Raw genomic sequence first — 14489 nt, forward strand, 5'->3', positions numbered from 1 at the left:
AAACCCCCTACAGAATACAATGGACGAGGGTTAAAAATAAGAAATTCTGGTTTCAGCAGGTTTACTGGCCATAGATCAGTGATGTCACTGTACCAGACCTCTTGCTCCTGAGGGAAAAATCAGAGAGTCCAAAGGGGAGAAAAGAGTATAATTGCAGTTGTGCATTAAGCACGGGGTGATTTCCTTTAGTGGTTTTCAACATGGACTCTGGATTCAGACATGTGACATTAGAATGCCAGCTCTACTACTGACCTTGACACTTTGGCCAAGTATGTTAATCTCTCCAGTAGTGCAAAAAGATTTATTGAGCATTTTCCAAGTCATTGGTACTAAGCTTAGCTCTTCACCTGAATTGCTTAAATTATCAGTTACAGCAGCTGTCTGTGGTAATTATTTTACTTCCATATTCTCAATGTAGATACTGAGGCTTGAAGCTCAATCGTATAGCTCAACAGAACAAATTAAAGAAGTAGAGGCAGAATTTGAATGCTGCCAGTATAACTTCTTAGCTGTATGGTTTTACTATCATCTCTATAATCTCTTCTCTATTTTTCCTTCCCTAAAAATTGCATCTTTATGAAGAAAGTATTCCTTGGGATTGTGGCACATGGGTGTAATCCAGTGAATTCTTATTTCATTGAAATTATTTTACCAACTGAATAATGATTATAATAATACACTGTTACTATTTTTATTAATCATGAAAACAACAGTTGTCCTTTGAATGTCCCAATCCTCCCATTAGAGGAGGATGTACTCCACTTTAGAAATTCATTTCAAAGGTCTGGAGTTTTATTTTCAATGCTAACAAGATAATACATTGTTTTATTTAGTGCTAGATGTTTTGCAAATTTTTGATCATTGCTCTAAGAGTTTAAAAAATGATCTGTTATATTTTCAGTTAATGTGAAGATGACATTGCCACACGCCAATGTGGGAGATCTCTTAATGCTATTGGGTAACCTTGGAAGAGGATTTCAAAGCTCATCTCAAAATCTACACTTGCTAGTGAATGATTCAACATCCACCTCAAAGCTCTTGCTCATATGAGAGTCATAATTGCAAAGTGTCTGGGAGATTACAGGGTCCATTCTCATAGGGTCCTCTCTTCAACCCCTAAAAGCCTTTGTCACTCCGAGCAACGGAAAAAGAACCCAAATATTTTTAAAATGAAAAATCACATATAAGGGCTATAGACAAGATTTCTTTTGTACTCTTCAGCCATCTACGTTGCACAGCACAATTAATCAATTAAACATTTCTGAAATAAAATTTTTGGCATGCACAGTATGTGGAATGACATGTTTGAATAACTCGGATCCATAAATCATCCTATGTAATGTAAGCCACTGGCCTTGTTTTTACCTACCCTTTTAAAGGATTAACAAGGAACTGGCAAGAAACACAGAAATGTTGATATGGGCTTCCAGCTGGGATTGATTACAGGCTACAGTCTAATGCTGTAATGTTCTGTGCTAGTACAATTTAACTAGCTATGGCTCACCTTCTGCCTCCAGACACTCGCCAGTGAAAAACTATTTGATATCATTTTGCTTTTAATCTTCGAACACACACATTCTCAAATTACTTTTGCTAGCAAAACGTTGTCCTTTGTGACATTGCTTGGTGTATATTGGTGTGCAGTTGAAAAATACTACTTAACTCTGTTTAAACACTTCTCTCCATCCTCTTATTCACAAACATTTATTGAGCACTTATGTGTGCCAAGAATATGCTGACCTGTGAGATTACAAAGAATAAAAATATTCTATCTGTGCAGCCTCCTAGAACCTGCAGTCTCATAGAGGAGCACAGCATAAAAGGATCCAAAAGTAAGACACTGATGGAGACCACCCCCAAGGCTAAGAATAAAAGGAGTCAAAACTACTTGCTATCTGAAACAAGACACTATTGGTAAAGGATTTTTTGAAAGTTTTTATTTTATACAGTGTAATATTAGCTTTAGGTGTACAGTATAGTGACCCACCACTTCCATACATCCCCCGGCACTCATCACAAATGCTCTCCTTCATCCCCATCACATGTTTTCCCCATCCCCTTATTCACCTCCTCTCTGATAACCCTCAATTTCTTCTGTATAGTTAAGAGTCTGTTTCTTTCTTTTTTTTAATTTTTATTTATTTATGATAGTCATACAGAGAGAGAGAGAGGCAGAGACATAGGCAGAGGGAGAAGCAGGCTCCATGCACCGGGAGCCTGACGTGGGATTCGATCCCAGGTCTCCAGGATCGCGCCCTGGGCCAAAGGCAGGCGCCAAACCGCTGCGCCACCCAGGGATCCCAAGAGTCTGTTTCTTGATTTGCCTGTCTCTCTCTCTCTCTTTCTCTCTCTTTTTAGTTTGTCCCTTTGCTTGTTTGATTTGTTTCTTAAATTTCACATAGGAGTGAAATTATATGATTATTTGCCTTTCCCTGATGAAGGATTTTAAAGGTAGTCATTACAAATTGGTTTTTTTCCCCATTAATTCTGAGAAGGATGATATTGGAAGGACTAAATATTACATTAAATTCAGGTATCTTTCAAACCTGAAAATGACTTTTAATTGATGAAAGATGTCGGCAGAGAACCTGTGATATTTGCCAGAGATGTACCTAAAGATTGGAGATAATGACAAAGTGAGTTTGTAAAGGACTGGAGGGGCAGTGTGGGTTTCTGCTTCCTGCAGAGTCCAGCTAACTGTCTGAGCCTATCCCACCAGTTTGTGGAGAGATGCCTCTCCCAGCAGCAATATGAGGTAGGTGCTATCATCATTCTTGTTTTGCACATATGAAGAAACTGAAGCACAGGCTTCTGTGTAGCAAGCCTGAAGTCACGCAGCAAATCCTGACTCAGAATTAACCTGAGACAATTTGACCCCAAAACCCTTAACTACAAGGCTGTGATGCATCACAAGATGGGCATCCCAGAAGAGGACCAAATGATCACTTTAGGGCAACTGAGGCAGTGGTGACTCATTGTAAGTGGGCAAGTGTGAAAGATTCCTGTCACCCAGATGAGGACTTGGTGGAAGGAACTTGGACTTGCAACTTAACATAAGGGGCCCCTCTTAGGAGCACCCGCAGAGGTTTACAATGTTCACAAAGTACATGATGCACCGCATGCCTCATTGTTGTGATGAGCTGTCAGGCAAACCCAGGGAACTGCTGGTTGGCCTATGAGCTCTCTTCTCTTTTCTAATAGGAGCTGTGGTCAGGTCACAGCCACAAAGCTAGAGACTGTATGTTTTTGCCAGGTTCTCTTGGATCTAGCCATGCTGCACAATTAATTCTCATCAAAGGAATGGGAATGGAATTATATGTGCACTTCAGCATTGTTTGCTTGAAAGGAAATTGCTCTCCTACTTCACTCCTGTTTCTTTTCTAAAAGCTGGAACGTGCATGGGGCAATAAGCAGCCTCTACCCAAATGGATGACAACAAAATCTCAGAGTAATACCACGGCAAAAAGACACAGGAACTGAGGTCCCTGAATGGTCTCATTTTTTTGAGCCACTCTACCAGCCTGGGCTCCCTGCTTACCTCTAGTCTTTCACAGGATACAGAAATAAACCTCCATGTTATTTAAGCCCCTGAAAGTTGGGTCTCATTGAAGAAACTTATCATGTTCCCTTCAGTCCTATAGAAACTAAATGCAAAGTGATCGATACATAAAAGTTAATGTCACTGGCTGGTGGCTGGCTAATCTCTGACCAAACAAATGAGGAGATAGAGAGAAGTCAGGAATATGGTGGAAAAGTAACATAAATACTTAACGAGCCAGTGATAGTTCTATAAAGGGGGGGGGGCTCTTTATAGTATGGAAACCTGTCAATTTTATTTGCTTTTCACTTCCCACTGGGAGACTGATTGAAATCTATTTGTGAGTGGAAGTGAAATCCATAGAACTGAAAGTATTATCCATAGACATGTGCATGAGTTTCAGATTCTTGGACAATAGTGATGGACTCATCTTGGTTGTTAGGAATGTTCTTGAAGGAGTTTTCCACAAGGGACACTGAACTTAAAATCTTATTTCTCAATCTTTTACATGATGGATATCTGGATGGTGACCAGTTTGCTGGGTAGATTTTGAGTCCAAAGGGGATTGGCCAAAGAGCAAAATCACTAACAGTCAAAAGGATAAATCCAGCCAGAGTAGTAATGAGGATTGTGTGCGTGTTTTCTAACAGTAGGACACAAAATATACTGAAACCCGACCATTACAAAGCCATTAAATGCAATGGATTAAACATTCAAAAAAGTTTTTGAATGCATGGATGAGTTTACAAGAAATAATAAAAATCCAACTCACAGAGGTAACTAACTAGAAAACTCTCTGGCTTTGCCTCAGAAAACGAGAAGGATGTCTCTACTAAGAATTCACGTACAGCTGCCAAATAGCATCAGGATTTGAATCTTGAATTCATATCATTTGCATCTTCTGAAAAGTACCAAGCTGAGACTCTTACCTCAAAACTCACCAAGATAACAACGTGCCCCAGGAGCTGAGCAGAGTAAACACACGTCCACTCTGTGAAAATGCACCCTTAACAGAAAGAACGGGAACCAGACTTCCGAAACCTCAGAAGTGAAATATGTGAGCTCACAAATAAAGAGAAGACATGCAGAATGAAACAGAACCCAGATAGAAATGAGTGCCTAGCATTTCAACTAAGAGAAGGAAGGGTTAGTTCACTGGCCTGGGAAGAAGCTGTAAGCGTGAGCATGAGGAGAGGCCTGCAGGAACGGTATCGAATGTAGCACAATGTGACGAAAGCGGTAAACAATGGAAAAGGACAGGCAAGTGGCGTATTATAACCTGCATCCGCAGCTAATGGAGAGGTGAGGACCAACACTGGAAGTGATGATGAATGGCAATTTTCAGACTTAAGAATCACATTAATTCTCAAATGTCCGAAGTCCAGCGTGTACTAAGCAGGATCCGAGGGGAAGACAAAATCTACACGTTATGTCTTAGTCAAACACCAAAACACCAGAGATAAAGAGATTTTGAAAATAATCAGGTAAAAAAGACAACTGAGAAGACTAACAGAACTGTGATAGTTGTCTTTTCAATACTGACAGGTGAATGTCACAGAGACATCTTCAGAATATCTGGTCATGGTGAAACCGATAAAAGTGATTGCGTATGGCTGTAACGTCTAGGAAAGGGTTCTCCTCGGTTAATTAGTACCTCAAAGGCAAACAGTCACTAACCTGCACATGTGCAGATAAAGCTAGTGAACATCGGGGAGACCTGTGAGAGGGGAGGACCCCCGAACTGGTGAGAAATCACAGTGGCCCAGTTTCTTCAGGCGCTGCTCTAGGAAGTTGGTAACAATGCTACCTAGAACTTCATCACTCAAGATGCTTTAGCGGCTATATAGAGATTCCTTTGGAGAATCCGGGCTCAAATATAACAAGAAACACAAAGTCAGTTAGCAACCAAACGCCTTTAGCAAGGCTAAATGTGCAACACATCTGCCCTCTAAACTGGTTTGATGTCTAGTAGTGGCAGTTGTCATGAAAGGCTTCTTTTATCGGAGTATATTCTTTGCACTAAATATATCAATGTTAATTTGTAATGCAGCCACCTTCTCAACTGAAATGCAAAATGTTCCAAAAGAACATATGTCCATATAAACTTCTTTAGCTTTAGCTTAAGAAACAGTTTGTGTTTTCCTTTTTCTATTCTTTTCTTTTCCCCCCTTTTCTTTTCTCCTGTTTTTTTTTTCCTCTTTAATCGAGATGGCAAATGCCTGCTTTATGCCCATGAAACAGCCATCTTTCTCCTGAGCTCCAGAATCCTAAATCCGACAGCCTACGGAACACATTACAAGACACACCAAGTCAAGTGCCTAATGTTTGCCACTCTGAAGAGATAAGCAACTCTTTGAGATAAAGAATTAAAGATGACTAATGATAAAGAGTTGTTAAACTCACCGGTGAAATGAGTGGACAGTAAAAGGAGAGATTCATATTGCTCTGTAGTTTTCGGGAAAGGCCCCAGCAGCAGATTATAAGGAAGAGTCTCTCTCTTCAGGAGAGTCATGGTTTTCCTTATGGCAGTGAGCAAAGAGAAAATGAAGAAGGAAGATGGGAAAAGCAGTCTAGTTAGAGACTGAGCAGGCAAGGAGCCAGTGACCAGAGGCGGCTGGCTCGCTTGCATCGGGGATTGTTAGGAGTTGAATTGCATTCCTCCCAAATTCATTCATTCATCTGAATTCCTATTCCCTGTACCTCAGACTGTGATCTTATTTAGGGATAGGGTTGTTGCACCTTTAATTAGTTAAGATGGGGTAATGTTGGAGCAGAGTGGACCATCAACCCAATACGACTGGTGTCCTTATAAAAAGGGGAAATCTGAATATGAGTATGCACACCGGGTGAATATCATATAAAGGTGAAGACAGAGATTGCAGGGGGGGGGTGGGTCTGCAAACAAAGGAGCCACCAGAAGCTGGGAGAAAGGGACAAAAAGGACGTTCCATCACACCACCTTGATCTCTGACTCCCAGCGTCCAGAGCCATACGACACTACCTTTCTGTTCTTTAAGCCATAGGGTTGGTCCCACTTTGGTACAGCAGCCCCAGCAAATGGACACAGGGATGTCCCAGGTCATACCCTTACCGGTAATACATCATGTTTCTGTGAGGGGGCTGGTGTTGGAAAGAGCCCTGCCTGGAGTCATCCACACTGATGACCGTCTCTTTCACTTCAAGTCACACTTTTGCAGACATTGGGAGGCATGACACATTCCAAAATAGTCTTTAAATATGTACTGTATGTTATTAGAGTGCCAATAAAGGCTAACCCAGAAGTCTCTGCACCTCATTAACGGGCCCTCAAAGAGAACATTAATTAAATCCTGGAAACTACAGGGTTTTGAACAGTTGGAATTTATATTTTAAAAATAGGCAACTTTGTTTCCTCCCAGCTCTAAAATCTATAATTCTGGTTGTGACACACTTATCACCCACCAGCTCTTATGTTCGTTTGGATCTTTCCAGATTTCTTAGAAAGTGCCAAGAAAACATTTGCATCCCGGCATACATACTGAACTGGACATCGTCCTGAGAATTTCAATAAAATGAAAGAAGCACATGGTTCCCAAATATCTATCAAATCCTGCCACTCCTTACTGTTTGAGAGGAAAGGGGTACTACTTCTTAAAATAATTAATTTCAAAGCGTTTTCTAAGTTTTGTGCATAGAGCTTGTGAGATTTTCTGTAATAAGTGATAAATAATGTGATCTGAATAGGGTACAAGGATTAACAGAAGTAGGACCTCAAGAAATCTCTTAGATGGAGAGCAGTGTTTACTATATCTGTGCACACTTTCTCTAACAACCACAATCCCAGGGCAGTTACTGCTCATCGGTTCTCTCCTGCTCCTTCCTACCTTGTTTCCTCTGTAGTAGAGAAAACAGGACACTTATGAGCCTGAGATAAAAATCTGCATTAGGAAACATGAACAGGTCAGATGCATCATCATCAAAGATATTGACCTTAAACTTAATTTTGTTTTGGATTAGAAGGGTTATTTCTGCCTCTTTTTTCTATTTTAGTTACTTACTACTTGTTTTTTTGCCTGACCTTTCAAATCCCAGACAATTTGCTATTTTGTGACTTTCTCTATTATCTTTCCACTGCAAGATAAATATACTTCATAATGTTTAACAAATTATATGTGCCAGATGAGTGACTTAGACAAGTAATTTGTTGGCTCCCTGCTTCTTTATCTTCATGTGCAAATGAGAATATTAATACCCACCTTACAGTCTTGTTGCAGTGACAAAGTGATATAAGTGAAAGAGATTCTCCATCAGCAAGCTGATTTGAAGAGGACGAGGGGTTTATTGAATGGATAAAGAGTGGCTAGCAAAATCACTAGACGCCTAAAGAAACAAGTTGGGGAAGGGAGAAGGAATGAAAGGAAGACAAGGCAACCAGAACCTCAGCAAAAACTACTCTACAAAATGAGTTAGCTGAGGCTTTTGTGAGCAGAGATGCCAGTAGTGGACAATGACTCCTATAGCACCCAATGTCGTCGTCACCACTGATGTTATCATTGCCAGAGGGAGACCTTCCCTCTCTTGACTTTGTCCTGACTCAAATTCCCGCCTGGCTGTGTCTGATTGGCTAAGCCTGATCACAAGCTCCTACCGCCCTGCCACCAGAGAGTTGCAAAACTGAGTACCTGACACTATCATTTTCAATAAAGAGAGGCAAACTCCTCGTCCTAAATAGATTGATATGGTACAGAATTCTGGCACTAAGAAGGAATGATGAAATAAATCGAAAAACAGACAAAACCTGCCGATGTCCACATGTGTTCGTAACTTCCTGCCGTATATTATTTAAATACCTTGTTATAAAAAGTACAAGAAGAGAATAAATAGAAATGATTCCGGGGGGGGGTAGATCAAATACAAGTTTATTTGGAAATTGAGGTTTATGTGAGATTGGGGGTAAGTAACATTTAGACACGCATGCAGGTAAGGAGGAATTTGGGGATTTCCAGGTGAAGGCATCTGTAGGGACAATGGTTTGACCTTTAAAAATATAAAAATACATACTGAAAATGAGCAAAACCATATCTCTGAAATAGACTACTCAGGAGATAATGGGAAAAAAAGTGGAAATTATGTCTAGGAAGGTAATTTGTACCCTGACTTCAGGATATATTTAATTCTCTATTAAGGACTAAATGGATATTCAAAGATTTTAATTGGGTGATAATATGGTAGGAAAAGTTATTTTAAAATATGGAGCACAGGGCACTTGGGTTGCTCAGTGGTTAAGTGTCTGCCTTCAGCTCAGGTTGTGACCCCAGGGTCCTGGGATCGAGTCCTGCTTCGGGCTCCCCACAAGGGGCCTGCTTCTCCCTCTGCCTATGTCTCTGTCTCTGTCTCTCTCTCTCTGTGTTGCTCATGAATAAATAAATAAAATTATATATATATTAGAGAGAGAACATCCTGAGAAAGATCGGCAGGTTCTTTAATGACTCACATATAACTTGGGAAGAAGAGACGGCAATGGAGACATTTGAACAACTGAATTTGAAAATGGCTTTACAGCAGGACCTAAAGGATTCACAGTCCAAAGTAATTTGTTACTTATGGCAATGGCAACCTGGTTGGAAGTAATCATCAGAGATAATATTCCTCTGAAAGATCTCTCGAGTTGGCTTCTGTTCTTCATGGCATAAACTGCCAGAATATCTTTATTGTGATTTTACTTCTTTTTAGCTATAGAATACAGATTACAGGCAGGCTGCATTGTAAACCAGCATTTCTATTATTATTAGTCCTATAGCAATGAGGACATAAACATATTTAGGATGGTAATTTCTGTGTCAGTCATGGAATCTAAAATCTACCAACAGGTGAAGGGTGAACAAATTGTGGGTTATCTATAAAATGGAATACTACTTAGCAAGAAAAATGGAAGGAAAAACATTTACATGCAATAACATGTATGAATTTCAAAAAATTGCCAAGAGAAAGGCTCCAGAAGCTACGACTATCTAGTTTGATTCCAATCATATGACTCCTTGTCAAAGGCAGGCCTGAGCGATTTAGTATTTCTGCTTTTGGTATCAGAGCAATCACATAATATGTTTTATTATTTTATTTTATTTTTTTTTACATAATATTTTTTAGAATCTCCTCCCATCTCTTAGAGATTTGGGAAGTGCTTGTTTAGAATTGATATTATTTCTTCCTTAAACATTGGGTAGAATTTTCTAGTGAAGCCATACAGCCCTAGAGATTTCTTTGTAGAAAGTTTTCTTAATATACTTCAGATTCTTATTAGATGTGAGATTAGTTAGGTTATTTGTGAGGACCCTTCATAATTTTTGCCTGTTAAATCTAACTTATTTTCATAAATTCCTTTATCACTTAATAGCTGTAGAATTTGCAATACTGTTCACTTTTCTCATTCGTGATACTGGTAAACTGTGTCTTCTATCCTATTTTTTTTCATTAGTTGAGGACAAACCAAACAATTTTATTAATACTTCTAAATAAACAGCTTTTGGGCACACCTGCATGGCTCAGCAGTAGAGCACCTGTCTTCAGCCTAGGGCGTGATCCTGGGTCCTGAGATCGAGTCCTACAACTAGCTCCCTGCATGGAGCCTGCTTCTCCCTCTGCCTGTGTCTCTGCCTCTCTCTGTGTCTCTCATAAATAAATAAATAAATAAATAAATAAATAAATAAATAAATAGCTTTTGGTGCCATGGATTTCTCTGTCCTGTTTTCTATCTCAATGATTTCTGCTCTTATCCTTATGACATTATTTCTTTTGTTTGATTCGGGCTTACTTTTCTCTTGCTTTTCTAATTTTTAATATGGAAGATAGATAACTTATTTGAGACCTGTCTTCTGTTTTATATGAGCATCTGATGCTATATATTTTCCTCAAAGTGCTGCATCAGCTGCATCCTGAGCATACTTTTTTGGTATAATTATCAAAATATTTGATATACTACAAGATTTTTGCTCTTATAAGTTCATGTTTGTTTTTGTTTTTTTTCAATTGGATATTCTAAGGGAGCTTGATGTATGTTTACGTAATTGTTTTGCAGACTGTACTCTCCAGGGATATTTGTAACTATAATTTCCTTCCCATCTGCTTTTCTACAATGTACAATGGCTTCATCTATTAATAGATGGATTCATATTACCCTCCTCAAGAAAAAGGATGATTAGCTATTGTTTGATCAACACAGTACCACAAAAATGACTTTTTATGACTTGTGAAGCTGGGTACAAAATATTATGCAGCTTCTGCCTTATTTGCTGAAATATTACAATTTTCTAAGATTAAAAAAAAACTGAGTATTTAAAACCATGAGATATTACATAAGATGTTCAATTACTCTGAGGCTGCCATGTTGTGAGAATTAAAGAATCATGGTGTAGCTACATGAAGGCATTTACTCTTTGGATCTTTTTGGTCCAGAAGCCATTTTGTGAGTATATAAGCTTTCAGATTAATTCTCCTCCAGCCATCAGGTCACCATTGGTATCTGAATTTTTCCAGCTGAGGCCCAGATATTGTGGAAGAGAGAGAAATCATTATTCCTGTGCTCAACCCTGACTCGCAAAATCTAGGAACAGAGTAAAATTATTTTAACCTTCAAATCTGGGGGTAATTTCTATGAAACACTAGTGGACAGAACAATCATATACTTGACTTTATGCTTCAAAGCCAATGTTTTCATAGACTTTACTTTTTAGAGCAGTTTTAGGCTCACAGCAAAATTGACCAGAAAGTGATGAGGCTTCCTATACAGTCCTTTCCACCACACACACACAGCCTCCCCCATTGTCAACATTTGAAACGGAGTAGTACATTTGTTACTGTCAGTGAACCTACACTGACACATCACAATCGCCAAAGTCCAAAGTCCATCATTTACATTAGGGTTTACTCTTCATGTTCTATATTCCATGGCTTTCAACTAGTGTATAATGACATGCATCCATCATTATAATATCACATGGAGCATTTTCACTGCCCTAAAAATCCTCTCCACTCTGCCAATTTATCCTTCCCTCCTCTCTCCCCACCACTGGCAGTCACTGATCTTTTTACTGTCTCCATAGTTTTTGCCTTTTCTAGACTGTCGTATAGTTGGAATCACACAGTATGTAGACTTTTCAGATTGGCTTCTTTCCCTTAGTAACATGCCTTTAAGTTTCCTTCATGTCTTTTCATGGCTTGATGGCTCATTTCTTTTTAGTGATAAATAATATTCCATTGCCGAGATATGTCACAGTTTATTTATCCAGTCACCTACTAAAGAATATCCTGGTTGCCGCCAAATTTTGACAATTATGAGTAAAGTTGCTATAAACCCTCACATGTAGGGGTTTTGTGGACTTAAGTTTTCAACTCATTTGGATAAATACCAAAGAGTACAATTGCTGGCTCATACGGTAGGAGTATGTTAAGTTTTGTAAGAAACTGCCAAGCTGTCTTCCAAAGTGGCTGTGCCATTTGTATTCCCATCAGCAATAAATAAAAATTCCTCTTGTTCTAACACCCTCACCAGCATTTAATGTTGTCAGTATTCTGGGTTATGGCCATTATAATCATGTGCGATGATATCACATTATTGTTTTAATTTGTACTTCCCTGATAACATCATGTGGAGTATCTTTTCATGTGCTCATTTTCCACCTGTGTATCTTCCTTAGTGAGGTGTCTCTTCAGTTCTTTTGCCTGCTTTTTAATCCAGTTGTTTATTTTCTTGTTGTTGAGTTTTAAGAGTTCTTCGTATATTTTGGATAATGGTCCTTTGTCAGATTTGCCTTTTGCAGATAATGTCTCCCAGTCTATGGCTTGTATTTTTATTCTCTTGACTATATTTCTCATAGTAGAATTTTTTATTTTTAATAAAGTCCCTCTTATTCCTTTTTTCTCTCATGGGTCAAGCCCTTGGTGTTGTATCTAAAAGCTCCTGGACATTCCCAAGGTCATCTAGGTTTTCTCCTATGTTGTCTTCTAGGAGTTTTATAGTTTTGTGTTTTATATTCAGGTTGATAATCCATTTTGAGTCCATTTTGTGTCAAAGGAAATTTGTGAAAATACTTTACCAAATGCACAGTCAAGCCCACATTTTCTTACCGGCTCCAAAGTTATGGAAACCTCTAAAATAAAGAGGAACTTCCCATTAATTATACTAAGTTTAGTAACTAGCGTCGATGCAAATGCTAGTTAACCCTGGGTGATTCTGACCTTAGAGATAAGAGCATTTCATTCAATCATTCTTCTATACAATATTCATTCAGAAACATTTACTAAAATGTCTCCTTGTGTGAGGCACTTCTCTAGGGGATACACTATATCTGAAGATGTAGTATGAAACCAAACAACCACAAATTTTTGTATTTATGGAGTTGATATTCTAGTGACAGAATGGATACAATAGACAAAATAAATAAGGGAACGATAATGTATGTTAGCTATTGGTAAGTGCTGTAGAGTTTTATATGACATAGGAAAGAAGAATTGGCAATTTGGGGTGGAGTTTGCAATATGGCCATATAAAGGTCATGGATATGATGACCTTTTGAGGAAACATCTGAAGGAGATAAGGAAGAAAGTTGTGCAGTTATCTGCGGAAGGAAAAGAAGAGAGAAACTAGGCTGAAATTAAATCAGAGAAGTAACAACTGGGGAAAATTAGGTGGGAATTTATAGGCTTTTAGTCTCAATGAGATGGAAAGTTATGGAGAATAAACAGAAGGGATTAAGTATGGATGCTCTTCTCCTTATAGTTGGAGAATTCCACCACCAGCCTCTCTAGGTCTCCAGCTTAGAGACAGTAGATCATAGGACTTCCCAGCTTCCAAATTGTGGGAGTCAATTCATCATAATCAATCCATGAATCTCTCTCTCATATCTATATTATATATTATATAAAATTATATATAATAGATATTCTATGGTAATATATAATATATTCTATGTCTTATATACATATTCTATGTTATATACATTACATAATTTTATTACCTATTGATATATAAATATATAAATGTATTTTTAATATGTATGTGTATGTGTGTAGATAGATAGCTATGACATTGGTTCTGTTTCTCTGGAGAACCCTGACTAATACAGGATTTAAGTTCAGATTTTTCCGATATAATATGTCAAATAAAATGATTCTTGTTTGGAAAACTGTGTGGAGGTTCCTCAGAGTTAAAAATAGATCTGCCCTACACCCCAGCAATTGCACTGCTGAGGATTTACCCCAAAGATACAGATGCAGTGAAACACTGGGACACCTGCACCCCAATGTTTACAGCAGCAATGTCCACAATAGCCAAACTGTGGAAGGAGCCTCGGTGTCCATCGAGAGATGAATGGATAAAGAAGCTGTGGTCTATGTATACAATGGAATATTCCTCAGCCATTAGGAATGACAAATACCCACCATTTGCTTCGATGTGGATGGAACTGGAGGGTATTATGCTGAGTGAAATAAGTCAATTGGAGAAGGACAAACATTATATGGTCTCATTCATTTGGAGAATATAAAAATAGTGAAAGGGAATAAAGGGGAAAGGAGAAAAAATGAGTGGGAAATATCAGAAAGGGAGACAGAACATGAGAGAGTCCTAACTCTAAGAAACAAACAAAAGGTAGTGGAAAGGGAGGTAGGCAGGGGGTTGGGGTGACTGCGTGATGGGCACTGAGGGGAGCACTTGATGGGATGAGCACTGGTTATTATGCTATATGTTGGCAAATTGAACTCTAAATCAATCAATCAATCAATCAATCATACTTAAGTGATTCTTGTTTGATTGCCTCTGCTGTGACTATTAGAGCCATAGGCTGGTGTGTGTGTGTGTGTGTGTGTGTGTGTGTGTGTGTGTGTGTGTGTTTTGGAGATTTGGTACTGAGGATGAACACTCTTCTGGAGCATAGCTAAGCAAATTACCTAGGAAAATATATTGTAAAATCTGACT

At 38.6% G+C, this 14489-nt stretch overlaps 1 long non-coding RNA gene across 1 annotated transcript in view; it reads right to left on the reverse strand.

Annotated features, from left to right (window-relative positions):
• LOC144281308 (uncharacterized) overlaps nucleotides 1-6069 on the reverse strand; it is a 158389-nt gene extending 152320 nt beyond the window's left edge. The window contains exon 1 of the long non-coding RNA XR_013349879.1: nucleotides 5942-6069. This is a non-coding gene — a long non-coding RNA (uncharacterized LOC144281308). The remainder of the gene's footprint in view (nucleotides 1-5941) is intronic.
• Between the last annotated feature and the right edge of the window lie 8420 nt (nucleotides 6070-14489).

The sequence above is a fragment of the Canis aureus genome, chromosome 12 (genome assembly GCF_053574225.1).
Source record: "Canis aureus isolate CA01 chromosome 12, VMU_Caureus_v.1.0, whole genome shotgun sequence".
In the NCBI taxonomy this organism is placed as follows: Eukaryota; Metazoa; Chordata; class Mammalia; order Carnivora; family Canidae; genus Canis; species Canis aureus.